The 15,690-nt window shown below is 44.8% G+C and overlaps 1 protein-coding gene across 3 annotated transcripts in view; it reads left to right on the top strand.

The window, feature by feature from the left end:
• The first annotated feature begins 1,548 nt into the window (after positions 1-1,548).
• The window catches only part of LOC109988989 (glutamate receptor ionotropic, kainate 5-like), a 176,628-nt gene continuing 162,486 nt past the window's right edge, over positions 1,549-15,690 (top strand). For 2 of the 3 annotated variants that reach the window (XM_065948217.1, XM_065948215.1), the window contains exon 1: positions 1,556-2,081. The gene's annotated coding sequence lies outside the window, so the exon portion shown is untranslated. Of the gene's footprint in view, positions 2,082-15,690 lie in introns of all 3 variants that reach the window. The other variant, XM_065948216.1, reaches the window with a different exon arrangement.

Genomic DNA, 15,690 nt, shown 5'->3' with positions numbered 1-15,690 from the left:
AAGAGGGTTTACTGACTGGGTCACAGAGTGAAGACCATGGTGTCTTGTGTTCTCCAAATCAATAAAAAAACACAAGTATGTTGGAAGCAAGATAAGGATTGCCTTGGGGCAGCTGTGGCTCAGTTGGTAGAGTCGGTTGTCTCTCAGCCGGAAGGTCTGGTCAGTCATCCGTAGACTATATAAGCTCAAGTCCGAGCCGTATTCAAAGATCTAAGGCACTAAGAAGATGCATGCATACATAAAACATCGACGTAATCATTTTATGGCATTCAATATATGTGTGATAGATTTGATAGAAGGCTGTATCGTTAGCGGTTTCATCGTTGTCTCATGTTTAGCAGCTTAACCGGCTGCAGAAAGTCGTCTAACCCGAGTTATGTCTCAGGTTTGATACAAATGAAATCAATAAATCCATCTGACACCAAAAAGTCGTCTCTTTCTTCGTCCATCTTCAAGTTAGCTTCATAAGGTTAGAACCTTACAAACATATCTCAAGTAGCATGTTATAAACGAGCCTCTCCGATGTTGACATTTAGCCACGGCCTATAGTCGTCATGGTAACAGTTGAATACACATACACATACTCCACATTCTAACAGTTAGCTCAGAACAGGCCTTGTTTGTCGACGTGGTTCTTTGGCTTCTCACAACGTCTTTGCCGGCTTTGCCACCCCTCAGTCAACAAATGCACGTTGTCGATGAGGGAGAGGCGTAACATCCCTGTTTGTTTTAGTACAGTGCAGTTACACTTAGACCTTCAACTGGATCCTACATATTGGTGTTTATCTAAACTTCATGCATGTAAACGTACAACTGAGCGTCATCTGCATATAAAATGGTAGGAAACTATTGTTCTGTATGGTCTAGCTGAGAGTTAGCCGGTAAATGAAGAAGAATACTGGGCTGAGAAGGGATCCCTGAGGTATGCCAGAGTTAAAATTAATAGATGAAACTGGTGACTGCAAAGGAACAATGAGAAAGGTATCAATGCAGGAGTTGTTGGGCACTTCCTTTGACAGTGACTGTGCTTTCAAGTTGATGGAGTAGGAAGGAATGATTGACACCAGTGCAAACATTACCTGATGTAAACTTGCACTTACCACTTTTTTTTGCAAGAATGAAGAATTGGACCGTTTTTTTACAAAGAGCGCTAGAGTCAACAGAAATACGTCCTCCCATCTTCTGTTTTTCTCCCGCAACATTGAGGCTTGTCGACTCGGTAGAAGAGAATCAAATCTGTCATCTTCTCATCAGCAGAAGCTGCGGCTCCATGACTACTTCTTCTGTCTGTCTGACATGTATGATGTGTCTGCTGCTGCAGGTGTTCAGTGACGGCTGTCAAGTGACGTGATGCAGCTGGTGTGTAATGCACTTTGGTGTTTGTTTTTTCAAATTGTGGATGGAACATGTTGAGAGAGAGACAGAGAGAGAGAGAGAGGGGATATTGAAGTGAAGAAGAGGGTAGAACAGAGAGGAGGGGGTGGGAGTTGGGGAGAGAGAGAGAGCTGAATGCAGTCCAGCCTCTCTGCGCTGTAGAGCAGCAGTCAGTCCGACAGTGAAGGACGCAGAGCGAGGAGGAGCACAACAGGAATAATCAAAGAAGAAGAAAGAGCATCCCTCGTTTTCTCTTCTTCTCTTCCTCTCTTTGTGCTGTGGGATAAAAAGACAAACAGCAACTGGAGGTAAAAAAGAAGAAGGAGAAGAAGAAGAAGGTGTTGGAGGTGTCATTGCGTCTGCGTCTGTGTGTGTGTGTGTGTGTGTGTGTGTGCGCACCTGTGCGTGTTTGTGCTGTTAGTTTTACCGTGAGGACTCGTCTCTCAGGTGGATTTGGAGTAAAGCTGGGATTCTGATCACGAGGAGTTGCTTGCTGCTGTTTTGTCTGTTGCACCTCCTTTATTCCTCTCCCTCTCTCTCTGCTCTGCTCGCTCACTCACTCACTCACTCGGTCGAGGGACTACTGCTCTGCTCCCTCTCCCTCTCTCCTCTTCCTGCCTCACTCTCCTCCAGCCGGCTTTGCTGTAACTGTGCCGGCACTACGGCTGCTGCTCGCTGGCTCGCCCACGGAGAGGAGAAGCAGATGGGTGAGTGTGTGTGATTAAGTGAGTGAGTGTGATTTAGTGAGTGTTTGTGTGTGTGTGTGTGTGTGTGTGTGTGTGTGTGTGTGTGTGTGTGTGTGTGTGTGCGTGCATGTGTCATTGAGGGGGGTAGTTGTCTCTGCTGCTTTTTTGCCTTTTTTCCTCTGTCGTCTCTTTTCCTTTTCACCCCATTTGCGCTTTTTCTTGTCTTCATTTCTCTGGCCGTGCTCCTCCGTTTCCCATCACTCATTCTCCCCGCTTCCCACCTCGCCAACCATCGTTTTCAGACGACCATCCATCAGACGATTCGTGCCCCCTTTTCCCCTCACTCACTCAGATTCCACCTCGCTTCTATTCTGATTTCAACATTTCCCATCTTCGCGTTCCTTCTTTCCCCTCTTTCCCGTAACCATCACTCATTTGCACCATCAGCCAAGTAGCCAGGCAATGAATGCACACAAACACACATTTATGCACACACAGACACACACACTCAGATTCGTGTATCATAACCTGGAAGTCATCAGGACTGCCTGAAGCAGAGAGGCGTAAGGCTCGACAGAAAATCGACAAACGGGGGTTGAACCCCCGATAATCCCTCCATCCCTCTCTTCATCCATCACTCCACTGCCTGATCAACCCCCTCCAACACACATGCACACACACACACACACACACACACACACACACACACACACACACACACACACACACACACACACACACACACACACAACCTCAACATCCACTCTCACCCCCTCCATACCCATTATCATCCCATTCATCCCAGATACAAACACAGAAAAAAAACCTAAATGCATTCAGACATTCACAAGAACTGGTTTCACACACACACACACACACACACACACACACACAGACCCTCACATGCACACACACACACACACACACACACAACGAATAAGTATGTATATTCACAAATGTACATGTTCGCACAGTGAGCTGGTTTTAAACCGCTGAGCATCAGTGTACACCATGAACCTGATCGCTGCTGTCACACACACACACACACACACACACACACACATACACACACACACACACACACACACACACAAATGCAAGTACAGAGGGCAGGCGGGAATTTGATTCATTCACAGGATAAATTATTCATCGGATGAAAAGCGCTCACATCCTAAAACGTCCCATGTGTTCTAATTTGCAGCTGAAATGTTTGTTAATTGTTCGTTTGAGCTGAAAACAGCAGAATGATTGTCGACGAGTCTTTCATCAGCTTCTGTTTGCACCCAGAGTGTCGACTCGGGGTAGCTGATGAGAACACATGAATGAGGTGTGTGTGTCGTGGCTTAAACAGAGGACCATCAAAGGTTTAGATGCAGGCCTCTGCTCTCTGCTACCCACCTGTTGACTGTCACCAACGAATCATCAAGAATACCAAGAACACCAGGGGGATAGAAGGTCGTCAATACTTTTCATACTTCATATTTTTAACCAAGATGAGCCGTGAGGGAAACAGAGAGCACGATCTTAATTACACAAATACATTGGCAACCAATCCCTAGAATGTTGCCAAGGTATATGCAGAATTCAGACGGTGTGTAAGAGTTTGGCCCAGTATGAGGGGCAGAGGACTTTTGTTTTTGTTGCGGTGGTGTTCAAACGGGTGTTCACGTCGTTGGATTGTGACTTGTGTCTGATTGAAGTTTAACAATCCCGAAATGGAAAACCCTGGTTTGTAAACCGTGCCCTCAAAGAGTAACACTGCTTCTACCAAATGATTTTTTGTGGACCAACAGAAGTCTGTGTAAATTTGCATAATCTGGGGCGTGTCTGAGTTGACTGACAGGTTGGTTTAAGGCCTGCCTTAGCTCCATCTCAATGGCTGAATCCCGTGCTATTCACTGTGTAGTGGAAACGTCATTATCTAGTGCTTTCTGAATCCTGAGTGAGCATCATCATAGTCCACTCAATGTATCCCACAATTCATTGTGAAAGGTAGTGTCTGAGGCGAATAAAAGGAGCGACCGGCGTGAATACAGAAACACAAACACTGAAAGCCAGAAGCGGAAAGATTCTGAATGTTCAGTTTGTCTTAATGATGATGATGTCATTACTTATCTTTATTTTTTATCATTGGCCGGCGTTAAGATGAATGTTTTAGTTATGTGACAGTAATAATGTCACTGTCAATCCAAAGTTAGGCAGAGAAGAAGGCAGTGTTTCCTACATGGCGACCGCTATCGTTGGGCTTCAAAATGCCTCTTCAGAAACAAATGAGTGATGTCACAGAATCAACATGTTATACTGTCTTTGCTACAATATGTAAACTACGAAGTTAATGTTGTCAATCCATGAACAAAGCTGAATTGGTTTTTGGCTCCGAATGAAAACACTGAACGTTTGAAAGGCAGCGTGATGTCTCAACAAACCTCCCTGACCTCAAAGAGAACTCTCCCTCGTCTTTAAAGGACATGTGATGGTCGTCATCAGCTGACAGAGCTCACCCAGTTTAAAAGGATTAGTGTGAAAGATCCAAAGTCAATAAACTCTTTGATCAAAGTTTATAATATGCAGCTCATTCCTTCTTAAAACCTGATGATACAACACCACTTCCTGTAAATTCAGGACACTTTTGATATTTAGGATTTAAAATGTTGACAATTACATCATAAGAGGGTCTGGAGGAAATCGTGTGTGACTACATTAACCGCGAGAGACGAGGGCGAACAGTAGTGGCGACCAGCGGCAAGACTCTACACAAAGCATTAAAATCACAAATTTACCCACCGGCCCCATTGTCTCTAACATTTCAATGTTAGGAGCAAACCGGGCCCCTCCTCCTGGGCTCATCGCCCCCTGCAGGACGTAGTGTGTATGTTCACTGCTTGTACCTACACTGCAAGCTCACACACACTAGCACAAGCTAACCGCCGGTGTTTGTCACCTGCCTGTCCAACAGGAAGCAGACCAACTCCACGGGTAAAAGACAACACAAGGTTCACCCTCGTTTTAGAACAAGCTTCATCCGCTTGGTGTTTCTCCTCACTGTGATCATATTTTCTCTTCTTTGCTGCTACGTCCACGTCCATCATATTCACCAGTTTTAATCCCGTCCAATCACTGAATTGTATCCACTCCTAAACTCACCTGCTGCGCTGTCATTGGCTGGAGGAAACACACCAGGCTGTTCTGTGTTGTGTGTCAGCGGCACAGAGTCGTCTTCTTCCTGTGTGTGAGTGAATGAGACAGAGTTGTTATCAGCGAGCGATCAGATGACAGAGGGAGGTGGGTGGAAAAGTGGAGCGAGTGTTTCCAGGAGTAATTTATACGTGCTGTAATCCAGAGAGGGTTAGCATGTTGTTTTCACTGCAGGTGACAGCCAGGGTTGATGGAGTCGACATTTGTTCTGCACGAGCGTCGGCAGGCGTACGTTTGTGTTTGTGTGATTCGCTTCTTGTGGGTCTTTGGGGGCTGCAGGCAGAGCTGAAACTGACGTCGCTGTTTATGATTAAACGTTCAGATTCCTTCAGTTTTCATCGTTCAACAGATCTCGCACCGCTAACCGAGTTATCCACCGAGATCTCAACGGTGATTCATCAAAGAAGAAACAGTGATAATGCACTTTTACTTTAAAATAAATCCTTAACGCTCCTCTGTGAGTCTGAAACACTGAAGCTGCAGGATCAAGGTTGTGATGAAAAATACTTTCTCCACACGACTCTCTGGGTTTGAATCCAGCACACACGTGTCTGTAAGCGCTGTGTTAAAGCTGGAGTAGACTTCTCCTCGAGGATGTACTCTGCTGTGATTATGTGTATTATGTGTACTTAAGAGCTGCTGACGGCTCTCTTTAACAAACAGCCTCTCAGGCGCCGTGTCGACTCTGAGCCACAACGGCGTAGAAAGAGGAATCATTTGGTTTGAGACTGCAGACGTTTAGAGGCGCTCCAAGAAAAGCAGCCAGTCTGAAGCGGTCCCGACGACAGAGATGAACAAAGAACTGTTCACATTTTATATCCAAATAAAATGCAAATGACCCCGCAGCTGTGTTAGAAATGGAAGGATGTATGTTGTTGTTGAATTATTTTAAAAGACAGATGACAGCATTAGCTTGATGCTAGCTTATCCAACTCAACTCTGACCAGAAGTACATCAGGTGACCCGTGGTTTAGTATGTTGCTATAACAGTTAGGGTTAGTATGCAGTATGTTCTGTTTGAGCTTGAAGCAGGCAGGATGTTAGTATGTGGTTTCAGACACGTGTTCCTCACAGTGGGAGATTTTCTGTGCAAACAGAAAAGAGAATGAAGCAGTTGGAAAATGAAGTTTATATTCTGCGCCCGTCGTGCACTCACTCGCAGTCAAATGTTCTGAACATTTCCTGCTGAGTTTGTCTGTTCGGGTTCGCACATGCAGCTCAGGACCGCAGTGCATGTGTGAATGGGTCTTTCTTAGGCAACTTGTGTGCAAAACAAGTCTAAGAAGTTTGTTAAATATCTCGACCCGGCTTTTCTAAAAGAGATGATCTCATTGTGTAGATTTTTCTTGCGGAAACTGAGGAACGAAAATAAGGAGACCCAGAGTTCCCAGAGTGCTGTTGGGGTTCTCAGTACACTGCAGGGTCTCTGTAACTCCTCCTGAGGTCTGAAGGCTTGAAGCAGAATCATGGCAGTGTTTGTGTTGTGTGTCAGCGGCACAGAGTCGTCTCCTCCCTGTGTGTGTGTGTGTGTGTGTGTGTGTGTGTGTGTGTGTGTGTGTGTGTGTGTGTGTGTGTGTGTGTGTGTGTGTGTGTGTGTGTGTGTGTGTAAGTGAATGAGACAGAGCAAGTTCTTATCACGAGAGAATCTGAGCGATCAGATGACAGAGAGAGGTGGGTGGAAAAGTGGAGCGAGTGTTTCCAGGAGTAATGTATGCGCGCTGTAATCCAGAGAGGGTTAGCATGCTGTTGTCACTGCAGGTGACAGCCAGGGTTGATGAAGTCGACATTTGTTCTGCAGGTGTGTGTGTGTGTGTGTGTGTGTGTGTGTGTGTGTGTGTGTGTGTGTGTGTGTGTGTGTGTGTGTGTGTGTGTGTGTGTGTGTGTGTGTGTGTGTGTGTGTGTTTGATTTCTGCATGATCATAAAACAGTGTGTGTGCTCGTGTGCGTCTGTATGTTTGGCAGTGATGATCTCATGTATGTTTTTATTGACATGGGCTATTTTGGTGGAGTGTGTGTCCCTGCCTACACTTGTTTTGGTGCATGTGTGTGGTATTTTAAGTGTGTATCTGTTAGTGTGTGTTTTCAGTGCCAGGTTGCGGGTAGTGCAAAAGGAAAAACTGTTCAAGCTTCATATTGCTCAGGGAATGTTTACTGCAACCTAACCTAACCTACACACACACACACACACACACACACACACACACACATGCATGCACACATACATACAGACACACACACATATTGCGTTCACCTCTTCACACTCGAATGCTCCGTGACTCCACTGGCGGTGTGAAGGAGAAGAGGAGTCAGACTGTGCAGTTCAGATATAAACGATGATTTCACCTGCACTGGATGCAACTTAATGATTCAATTGATGGATTTTATTCTGGGTCGTTAACCTCTCTGAAGGAGTCTATTGATTAAAGGCGTCCCTCCTGCAGGTAGGTAAAACAAATAGTCAATTCTGCGTTGCTGTGGCTAAGGCAGTAATGTTTCACACAAAGGTTCTGACCTTTTGATTGGTGTCCCGGTTGGATTGATATAAATGTCTTTACCTGGGCAGTTTGTGGGTGTGTCTTTATGGAAACGAACGCAGAAGATTGTGAACCTCAAAGTACTTAAAGCAGCACACACACACACAGACATACACACGTACGTATATGCATGTAACCACTAGGAGCAGTGTAGAGCTGTATGGTTATGAGACTGATGTGACAACGTTTGAGACACCAGAGAGCTGCTACAACAATGGAGGAAAGTTTTGAAGAAATTAAAAAAGTTAATAGATAAATTCTACATCTATCCGCACTATGGTGTGTCATTGCTGTTGCTTAGCAACAAACATGTGTGCCCTATAGCCCTAACACATGAGCCTACGCCCCCATTCCAAGAAGAATCAGAACACCCGACCCCTTTACGTGAGCGTGCAAAATGTAGGTGTAGGAAGTACATTTAGACTGAACCTTAAAGACACAAAGCCTGAGAAGGTAGGTGGTTTAAAGGCACCCCCACACGGCCGTTTTGAACGTCCCTCTGTTTGCCAGATATGAGACCACTTATCAGGTCAAACCAACAGGTGTTGCAGCGATGGAAGCGGTCTAGAGAAGTGGTTCAGATAGAAGTGGTTCAGATAGAAGTGATTGTACCCGACCTCAAAAGCCTCTGCATGTTGCTAATAAGCTCCACGAGCAGAAACGTGCTCAAACTAGGATCAATATTGGAGATGCTTTTGAAAAATGGAGAGAGGTTAGAACGCAGAAAGGTTTACAGACCGATGCAGAGCTGGATAAACACTGAAGCTTCAGCGTCCACCACATGGCAACCTAAATGTGCATTGACTCTAGAGAGGAGGGGGCGGGGGGAGACAGCTCTCTACAATGTTTAGAATTTGGACTGCAGTACCCAGTTTAAAGACTAGGTGTAAGAGCTACATACTTCTCCTCTAAGATGCAGAAACTAACGTGAACACAGTAACAATGACAAACAAACCAGAAGCAGAACATGTGAATATTTATATGTGTGTGTATGTGTGTGTGAAACACAGCTGTGTTATTGTGACTCAGGGCGCCAGACTGCGGCTCTTTATTCAATTTTTCTGTATGAAGAACTTGTTCATAATGAATTCATGCGAGGAGGCATACGTCTAATCCTACACAGAGGGTGTTCAGAGCCGGCTCCTCGCTCGCCTTGCTCTCCTCCTGTATGAAGATGTTCTGATGACCCAAGCCAAGGAGACACAAAGGAGGAGAGAGAGGGACAAAGCCAGAGGAAGAGAGAGCGAGAGACACTGAGAGAGAGAGAGGCTGACAGAGAGAGCAAGGGAGAGACAAAGAGAATGATATCCTGTGTGTCCTCTGGTCGAACAAAGATGGAGCTAATGGAGGAGGATAAAAAACACAGAAAACAGATCATAAAGAAGGAAAAAAACACCTGACGGTGAGGGATGGTGCTGTAAATATGGCGTCAGATGAAATCAGCTGCTCCTCTTATGTCTCTGTGCACCCTCAGTTTATTAAGCGCCATGATGCCAGCAGCCATAGATCACCCCTCACCCCTTGGCCTGTCCTCCGCTTCGCCTCCTATAAGGCACGAGCATCCATCATGTCCAACACGGCAGATGACATCACTTAGAAACTCCATCAGCGGCATTTGAAAAGCCATTCACACGCAGGATATGTGCTGCTGACGGGCGTCGAGAATGAGCCGTCACGGTTAATGTCAGGTGGAGACAGGTAGAGATGTCAGGCAGCACCTTTTAGTGTGGTAATTAAAGCGTACGTGGGCGGTCTTTAACCATTTGAATGTGAACGGAGCGTGATGTTATGGGTGTCGTCTTGAGTCAAACACGGTGACTGATGTGGAAAAAAAAAAGATTGTTTTCAGACACTTTGTGGTCAATATGGCCATCATATTTACATTTATACAACTTCCATAGTAAGTTTCAGTTTGAGTCAAAGACGACCTTCATGTCTTTAATGTTTCATCTTTAGTGGATAAGAATATTCCACTTTAAACCAGAGAGAACAGAAAGCCTTGGAGGAGGACGTTAGCTTGTTGCTGTGCGTTCATGAGCTTTGCTGCTATTAATCGTCGACATCGACAGGTTCCAACCGGACACAAAGACACAAGCTGCATGTTTGTGTCCCCCACACTTTGAAATGTAAATCTGTGCTCCGACTGAGAGTGAGTGTGGTTCACTAACTGAAACAAATGGGCCTCACAGGGGAAGCCGTTTAGTTCAGCACATTAAATCTCACACAGAAGCTTTTTAGTCACAGCCGCTTCCTGTCTCAGATGATCAGAGAATAACGGAGGAGGACGAAGTGACACCACAGAGACGTTTAGGACACGATGAGAGGACAATCTTTACAGAGATGATCCCAGAACGATCAGGATGTCTCTGTGCTTGACTACTGCTGCCTGCTGCACTTCAGAGCTGTAAAAACACCCGACCGTGTTGGATGTAGAACACCTCTTTGAGTCTCGAGTGAATAAATGAAATATAAACACAAACAGAGATGAACTCACTCGACCTGAGGAAGAGAATATGTTTACAGATGAGCTAATGTATCAGAGTATAATTTGCACAATGTTTTTATCACAGCGGCTCATACAGCAACACGCTTCCTTATGCAGCGGACGTAGCATCTGGTGTTTCCACGGCAACGATAAACATGTCGTGTCTGTCATGGCGGCAACCTCGTAAGACACACCCTGTTAACTCTAAAATTAAGAATTTCTCTGGCTATGATTGAACTGTTGGAAATATTTGAGGTAATTTAAGTACTCAACTAAAACATATAACATGGGTTTAGTCCATTTTTTATTAATTTTATATTTAACGTAAACATTCTAATAAAATTCTATTAAACCTTACAGTGATGGCAATAATGCAAACACACCTACCAATCCATGGACAGCTATTCATACATTTGGCCAAAACGTGAGGCGACACCACAGGTGGCCTTCGTCGCCACTAGTTCTTTGCCTTCTCCTTGCTGTGTCAGGGCCTTTAGAAACCTTTCCTTCTTTCTTTTTCCTGTTTTTTGTGTTTTTGCTGATTTGTTGAATCCCTCTGTGTGGTTACTGCCCAACTCTCTCTCTCTCTCTCTCTCTCTCTCTATCTCTCTCTCTCTCTCTCTCTCTGTCTCTCTCGCTCTCTCTCTGTTTGGTACGTTTTGCACTCGCAATGGTTTCACCTTTTTTCACAATTTAAAGGAGATATTTTGGCGTCCTTTTCACAGAGCACTACACTGAAAGAAAAACTTTATGTAGCTCAGACAACAAAGTAAAAACTATGAGTCTCTGATATGTCTTACCTGCAGGCTCTGCATGTATTACACCGTACAGTCTGCACGGTTCACTTTCATTTAATGTATGCAGGAACAGTCACAACACGCCCACACGTCTGAGCTTAAAGTACAGTAACATTCAGAGCGCCGAGCTTTTCCACTCAGCCTGCGTATACAGCTGTGACATTTCAAGACGATGTTTGGAAATAAAAAATCCACCCTCCATTTGTGTGGCTCTAATGACGCGTCAGCACGCTGCTGCGGACGAGTGTTTTTACTGAAGCAGCATTTAGACCAAAGTGTTTCTGCCCTCGGAGTTAGTCACCCTGCAAACCTGAGACTTTCTCCGAGTAGAGTGGATCTTAACGGCTCTTTAAACTGCTCGGGCTCGAGTGGCTCTGCAGAGTGTGAGCACAGCTGCATTAGATATTCACTCGTGCATTCAGCGAGCACACGGGTCAGCAGCAGAGGATTTAAAGCCGCCGTGCTCGGCCCCGTTTGTCCTCACCTGTGCCCATAACTCACCTTAGCCTGGTTAACCTCAGCTTCTCTGTGAATCAGTCTTTGTATTGGACCGGGTGGGTTAACACTGCAGAGTCGATACCTCGACACGCCCAGGCAACTCATGTCGTATCGATTCCTATCCATACAACTGCACGATCATTAATTTCAGGACATGTTTAGTCCTTCTCTGTTAGTTTATTAACATGAAACACGACTGTGGAGGTGTGTCTGACACGAGAAACAAGGTCACAGACCAGCAACACTTCTGAGTCTGCAGCAACCTTCAGGGACAAAATGGCAGAAAGAAAATGCAGCATTATGTGGACATGTATCTTTTTTGGAAAAGAGAGGGTTCCACAAAGCAGCAAGATGAATAAACTCTTCATGTATTTTCAAAACTACCATCCCTGAAGTTAAAGGCAAGGTGAAACAAACAACAAGATGTTTTACATCTCAGTCATTTTGACCTCCTTCTTTATGTCAGAGTGAAATTCTGGTTTACACTCTGTTAATGAGAGACAAGCTCCTTACATACATAGTCCTGAAATACACACGTGCACAAACAGGGAGGTTGCTACACAGGGAGCGTGCTGAGCGGTTGGGAGTTTGGTGCCTTGCTCTAGAGCACCTAGTCAGTCCTCAGGAAGTGACTTGGCCCCTCTCCAGCCACTAGTACGACTTCCAGACTTTGGTCTACAGTGGGACTTAAACCTGCGACCCTCTGATTCCCAACCCAAGCCCCTACAGACTGAGCTACTGCCACAAAATAAAAACACAAAGTTCTGTTTCACCCATCTTTCTCTTTGTACCCTGTGCATATGTGTAATCAGATGCTTGTGTTGTTCTGCACTTTGCCTTTATTTCTGCCCTGCAGAAGGATCTTGTAGAAGTACCGCTCTTTTGCTTAACCATTGAAAGATTTTATTCTTTTAGATTATTTTGGACTTTTGCCTTAACTTGGGTAGGACATCTAGAGAAAGATTGTGATCAATAAATCAATGTTGTTTTGTTCGCCAACTCTTAACAAGTGTTATCTGGAGACGATTTACAAAAGAGCATATAATATGCAGGAAGGATTTCTCCTTTGTATTCCTCTCATTCCTGTTGGCCACACTTCCTCTCCTCTGAGGTGGAAGTCGGAGCAGGCCGTGTATGAATGAGGACGGCGGTGGTTGTGGGACAACGCAGTCTGTTGGTGGTGGCTGGGTGTCAGAGACGTCGGGTGGTCGTAGTGGGATGACGTGCACTGAGTAACGACAAGATCGGTAATCAAACCTGTGACAAGGACTGAAGCTTCTGTACATGAGAGTCCTTCTCTAAACACTGCAGCACAGGATTAGTCTTAACTGCTGATAAAACTTTTCATTCCCGCTGGTTGTTTGTGTTTAATGTGAGCGCCTGTGTGTGAAGTTAAACACGGCAAATAATGCACAAGGTCCTCATCGGAGGAGTGAGATGTTGTTAGCGCATGGCTAAAGCTAAAAGTTAAAGTACTGCAGAAATGGAAGCCAGAGGGGTTTTTTTCTGTTCGGTGATATTTGACATTTTTCTGGGAAAACCAGCTGATTCAGTCGGGGAGGAAACTGAAAGAGAGTCTCTGGAGTGTCTCAGTGAAGTGAAGCTGCAGAGGACTCTTAGTTAGAAAGTCACTCTGACATATGGTGCAGTCTGCTCTAATGTGCTCACTGTTAAAGTCTGCCTGCTGTCTGCAGCTCTCCTCATGTGGAACCAAACAGGAGTCCTACTTGACCATTGAGACCCCCCCTCCCCCCTCCCCCGCTGCAGAATCGCCCCCTCGCTGCTGCAGCCCCTCGCTGAGTTCTGATAGCGTTAAGTAAGCCGGATGGTGAAAAAGCGCTGAAGAACCCGAACGTAGTTGGCGGTTGACCTTGGACTGAAACACTGCAGAGAGCTGCTTGTTTTGTTTGGCAGCGTGTGTGTTACATCACATAAACATAATGCAGCAGCAGCCGCTCTGAACCTCCTCGGAGATCTGAACACTCACACAACAAATGGATGAAAGCGACTGAGAACAGAAGCATCCATTGTCACTGGTCTGACTTTACGCTGCTTGTATTAACATTATTAGTATAATGTATAGTCCACGTACATGGTCTACCTCTCCTGTCATGTTGGTCTGAAGTGTGAGACGATGATGTGTCAACCTTCCTGATGCATCACCATCGGCATGTTAGGCGCGTTATCCTCATAGTCTGGACACTTTAAATAAAGAGCCCTTCGTCTCATTATCCCTGTAGAATATTAGCACGCTATCCCGTGACTGCGCCAACGTTCTGTAACGCCCGTCTGGATCTCATCCACGCGCACAAGATACTCTTTATCATCTGAATGAAACACAACTAACTCAAATGTGATCCCGTCCAATTTAATGTTAGCAGATCAGAACGACTGCTCCTTAAGTCTAAAGCCCTGTGTCCACCTAGAGTTTTTTTCTGAGCGCGAGGGTTTGTTATTAAAATGTTTTCAGTGAGCGTTTGCAGCAGCAGACGGCCGCCCTGAAAAAAAGCGCAGCAAACGCTCAACCTTTTTTGTGCGGCCACTCCGAGCTTCTCCAAATGTATGATATTCCTTGTCTTTTTGCCTCCTACGGATCGTGTCTTATATCCACATTCTCTTTGTCTGATTGAGTAATTAAAGATCTAAAATATAAAACATGCAGTAAAAAGTAACGTAGCTGTGTCCATCATACAGCGGCCGTTGTCATTACACTGATGCTAAGGGTACATTGACATTCATTTTAAGGTAACTTGTAACAGAAAAAGTAGAGGCTTAAGTTCCTACAAATAAGACGACCTTGAAAGAGACCTCAAGGTTACCTTAATACATGACCTAAACTATGCTAAATGTACCCTTGAAGTACACACTAGATGGTTCTTAATGAAACAGGTCAAAGGTCATCTTCAAAAAGTGACCAAAGGGTGCCTAACTCAAGACACTTAAAGATTCGGGGTATCATAACAACAGTTTGTTGAATCAGGAAATCCTGGGTTCCAGGAAACAAACAGACGATGCCGGTGTAATGAGTAAGAAAAGGTTCAGCCGCTCTCAGTTTGATACCTCCAGTTTTTTTTCTGTATCCGTCACACTGCTCGGCGCTCGCTACAGGTGATATTATGCAACAAGTTGCTCTGCAGCAGTAAAAACAGCAGATTTCTCTGTCAGCCTGTGTGAGTCAGTGTGAGAGAGAGAGAGTGAGTGAGAGAGAGAGAGAGACGTAACCATCGGTTTGAAGCTGCACACAGAATCCAGCTCCTTTCAGTTTCACGACTTGTCACCCTCACTGTTTGGTTCTTAATGATAATTCCAGCGCAGGTTATATTCAAGGAAAGTTTGATGTGAAATTATGGTAATCACAAAAATACGTTAGACTTTTTTTTACAGAACATTTGTTGAAATGAGACGGTGATTATTATTCATGCCTCCTCGTTTGTATCCCATGATTTATTCATCAATATATTCATTAAGTAAGACCGAGCAGCAGAGATTAAGGACGCACTGTGTATTTCCTGGTTGTCTGTGCGTCTCTAACTTTATGGTGAAAGAGATACCTCGTGACCTCCTTGAGGGAATAAATGACCTGGCGAAAGGATTTTGTATATTAAGGTTAAAGGTCACTGTGAACACACAAAGATATAATTCCCCCTGTGACCATTTAAGGAGATCCTTGACTTTGTGATGTCACAAAAAGCAGTGAGCACCCTGCCCCACTGGAGTGTGAGCGCAACCATGAACTACAAGATCAAAGAACTACAAGATCTCAGGAGAACTACAAGATCACAGGAGAACTACAAGATCAAAGAACTACAAGATCTCAGGAGAACTACAAGATCTCAGGAGAACGACAAGATCAAAGAACTACAAGATCACAGGAGAACTACAAGATCACGGGAGAACTACAAGATCACGGGAGAACTACAAGCTCATAGGAGAACTACAAGATCACTTGAGAACTACAAGATCACGAGAGAACTACAAGCTCAAAGGAGAACTACAAGATCTCAGGAGAACTACAAGATCAAAGAACTACAAGATCACGTGAGAACTATAAGACCATGGGAGAACTACAAGCTCACAGGAGAACTACAAGATCAAAGAACTACAAGATCTCAGGAGAACTA

This window comes from Labrus bergylta, chromosome 19 (genome assembly GCF_963930695.1).
Source record: "Labrus bergylta chromosome 19, fLabBer1.1, whole genome shotgun sequence".
NCBI lineage: Eukaryota > Metazoa > Chordata > Actinopteri > Labriformes > Labridae > Labrus > Labrus bergylta.
Note: the sequence above shows the minus strand (reverse complement) of the source record. Positions and strands in the feature narration are given on the sequence as shown.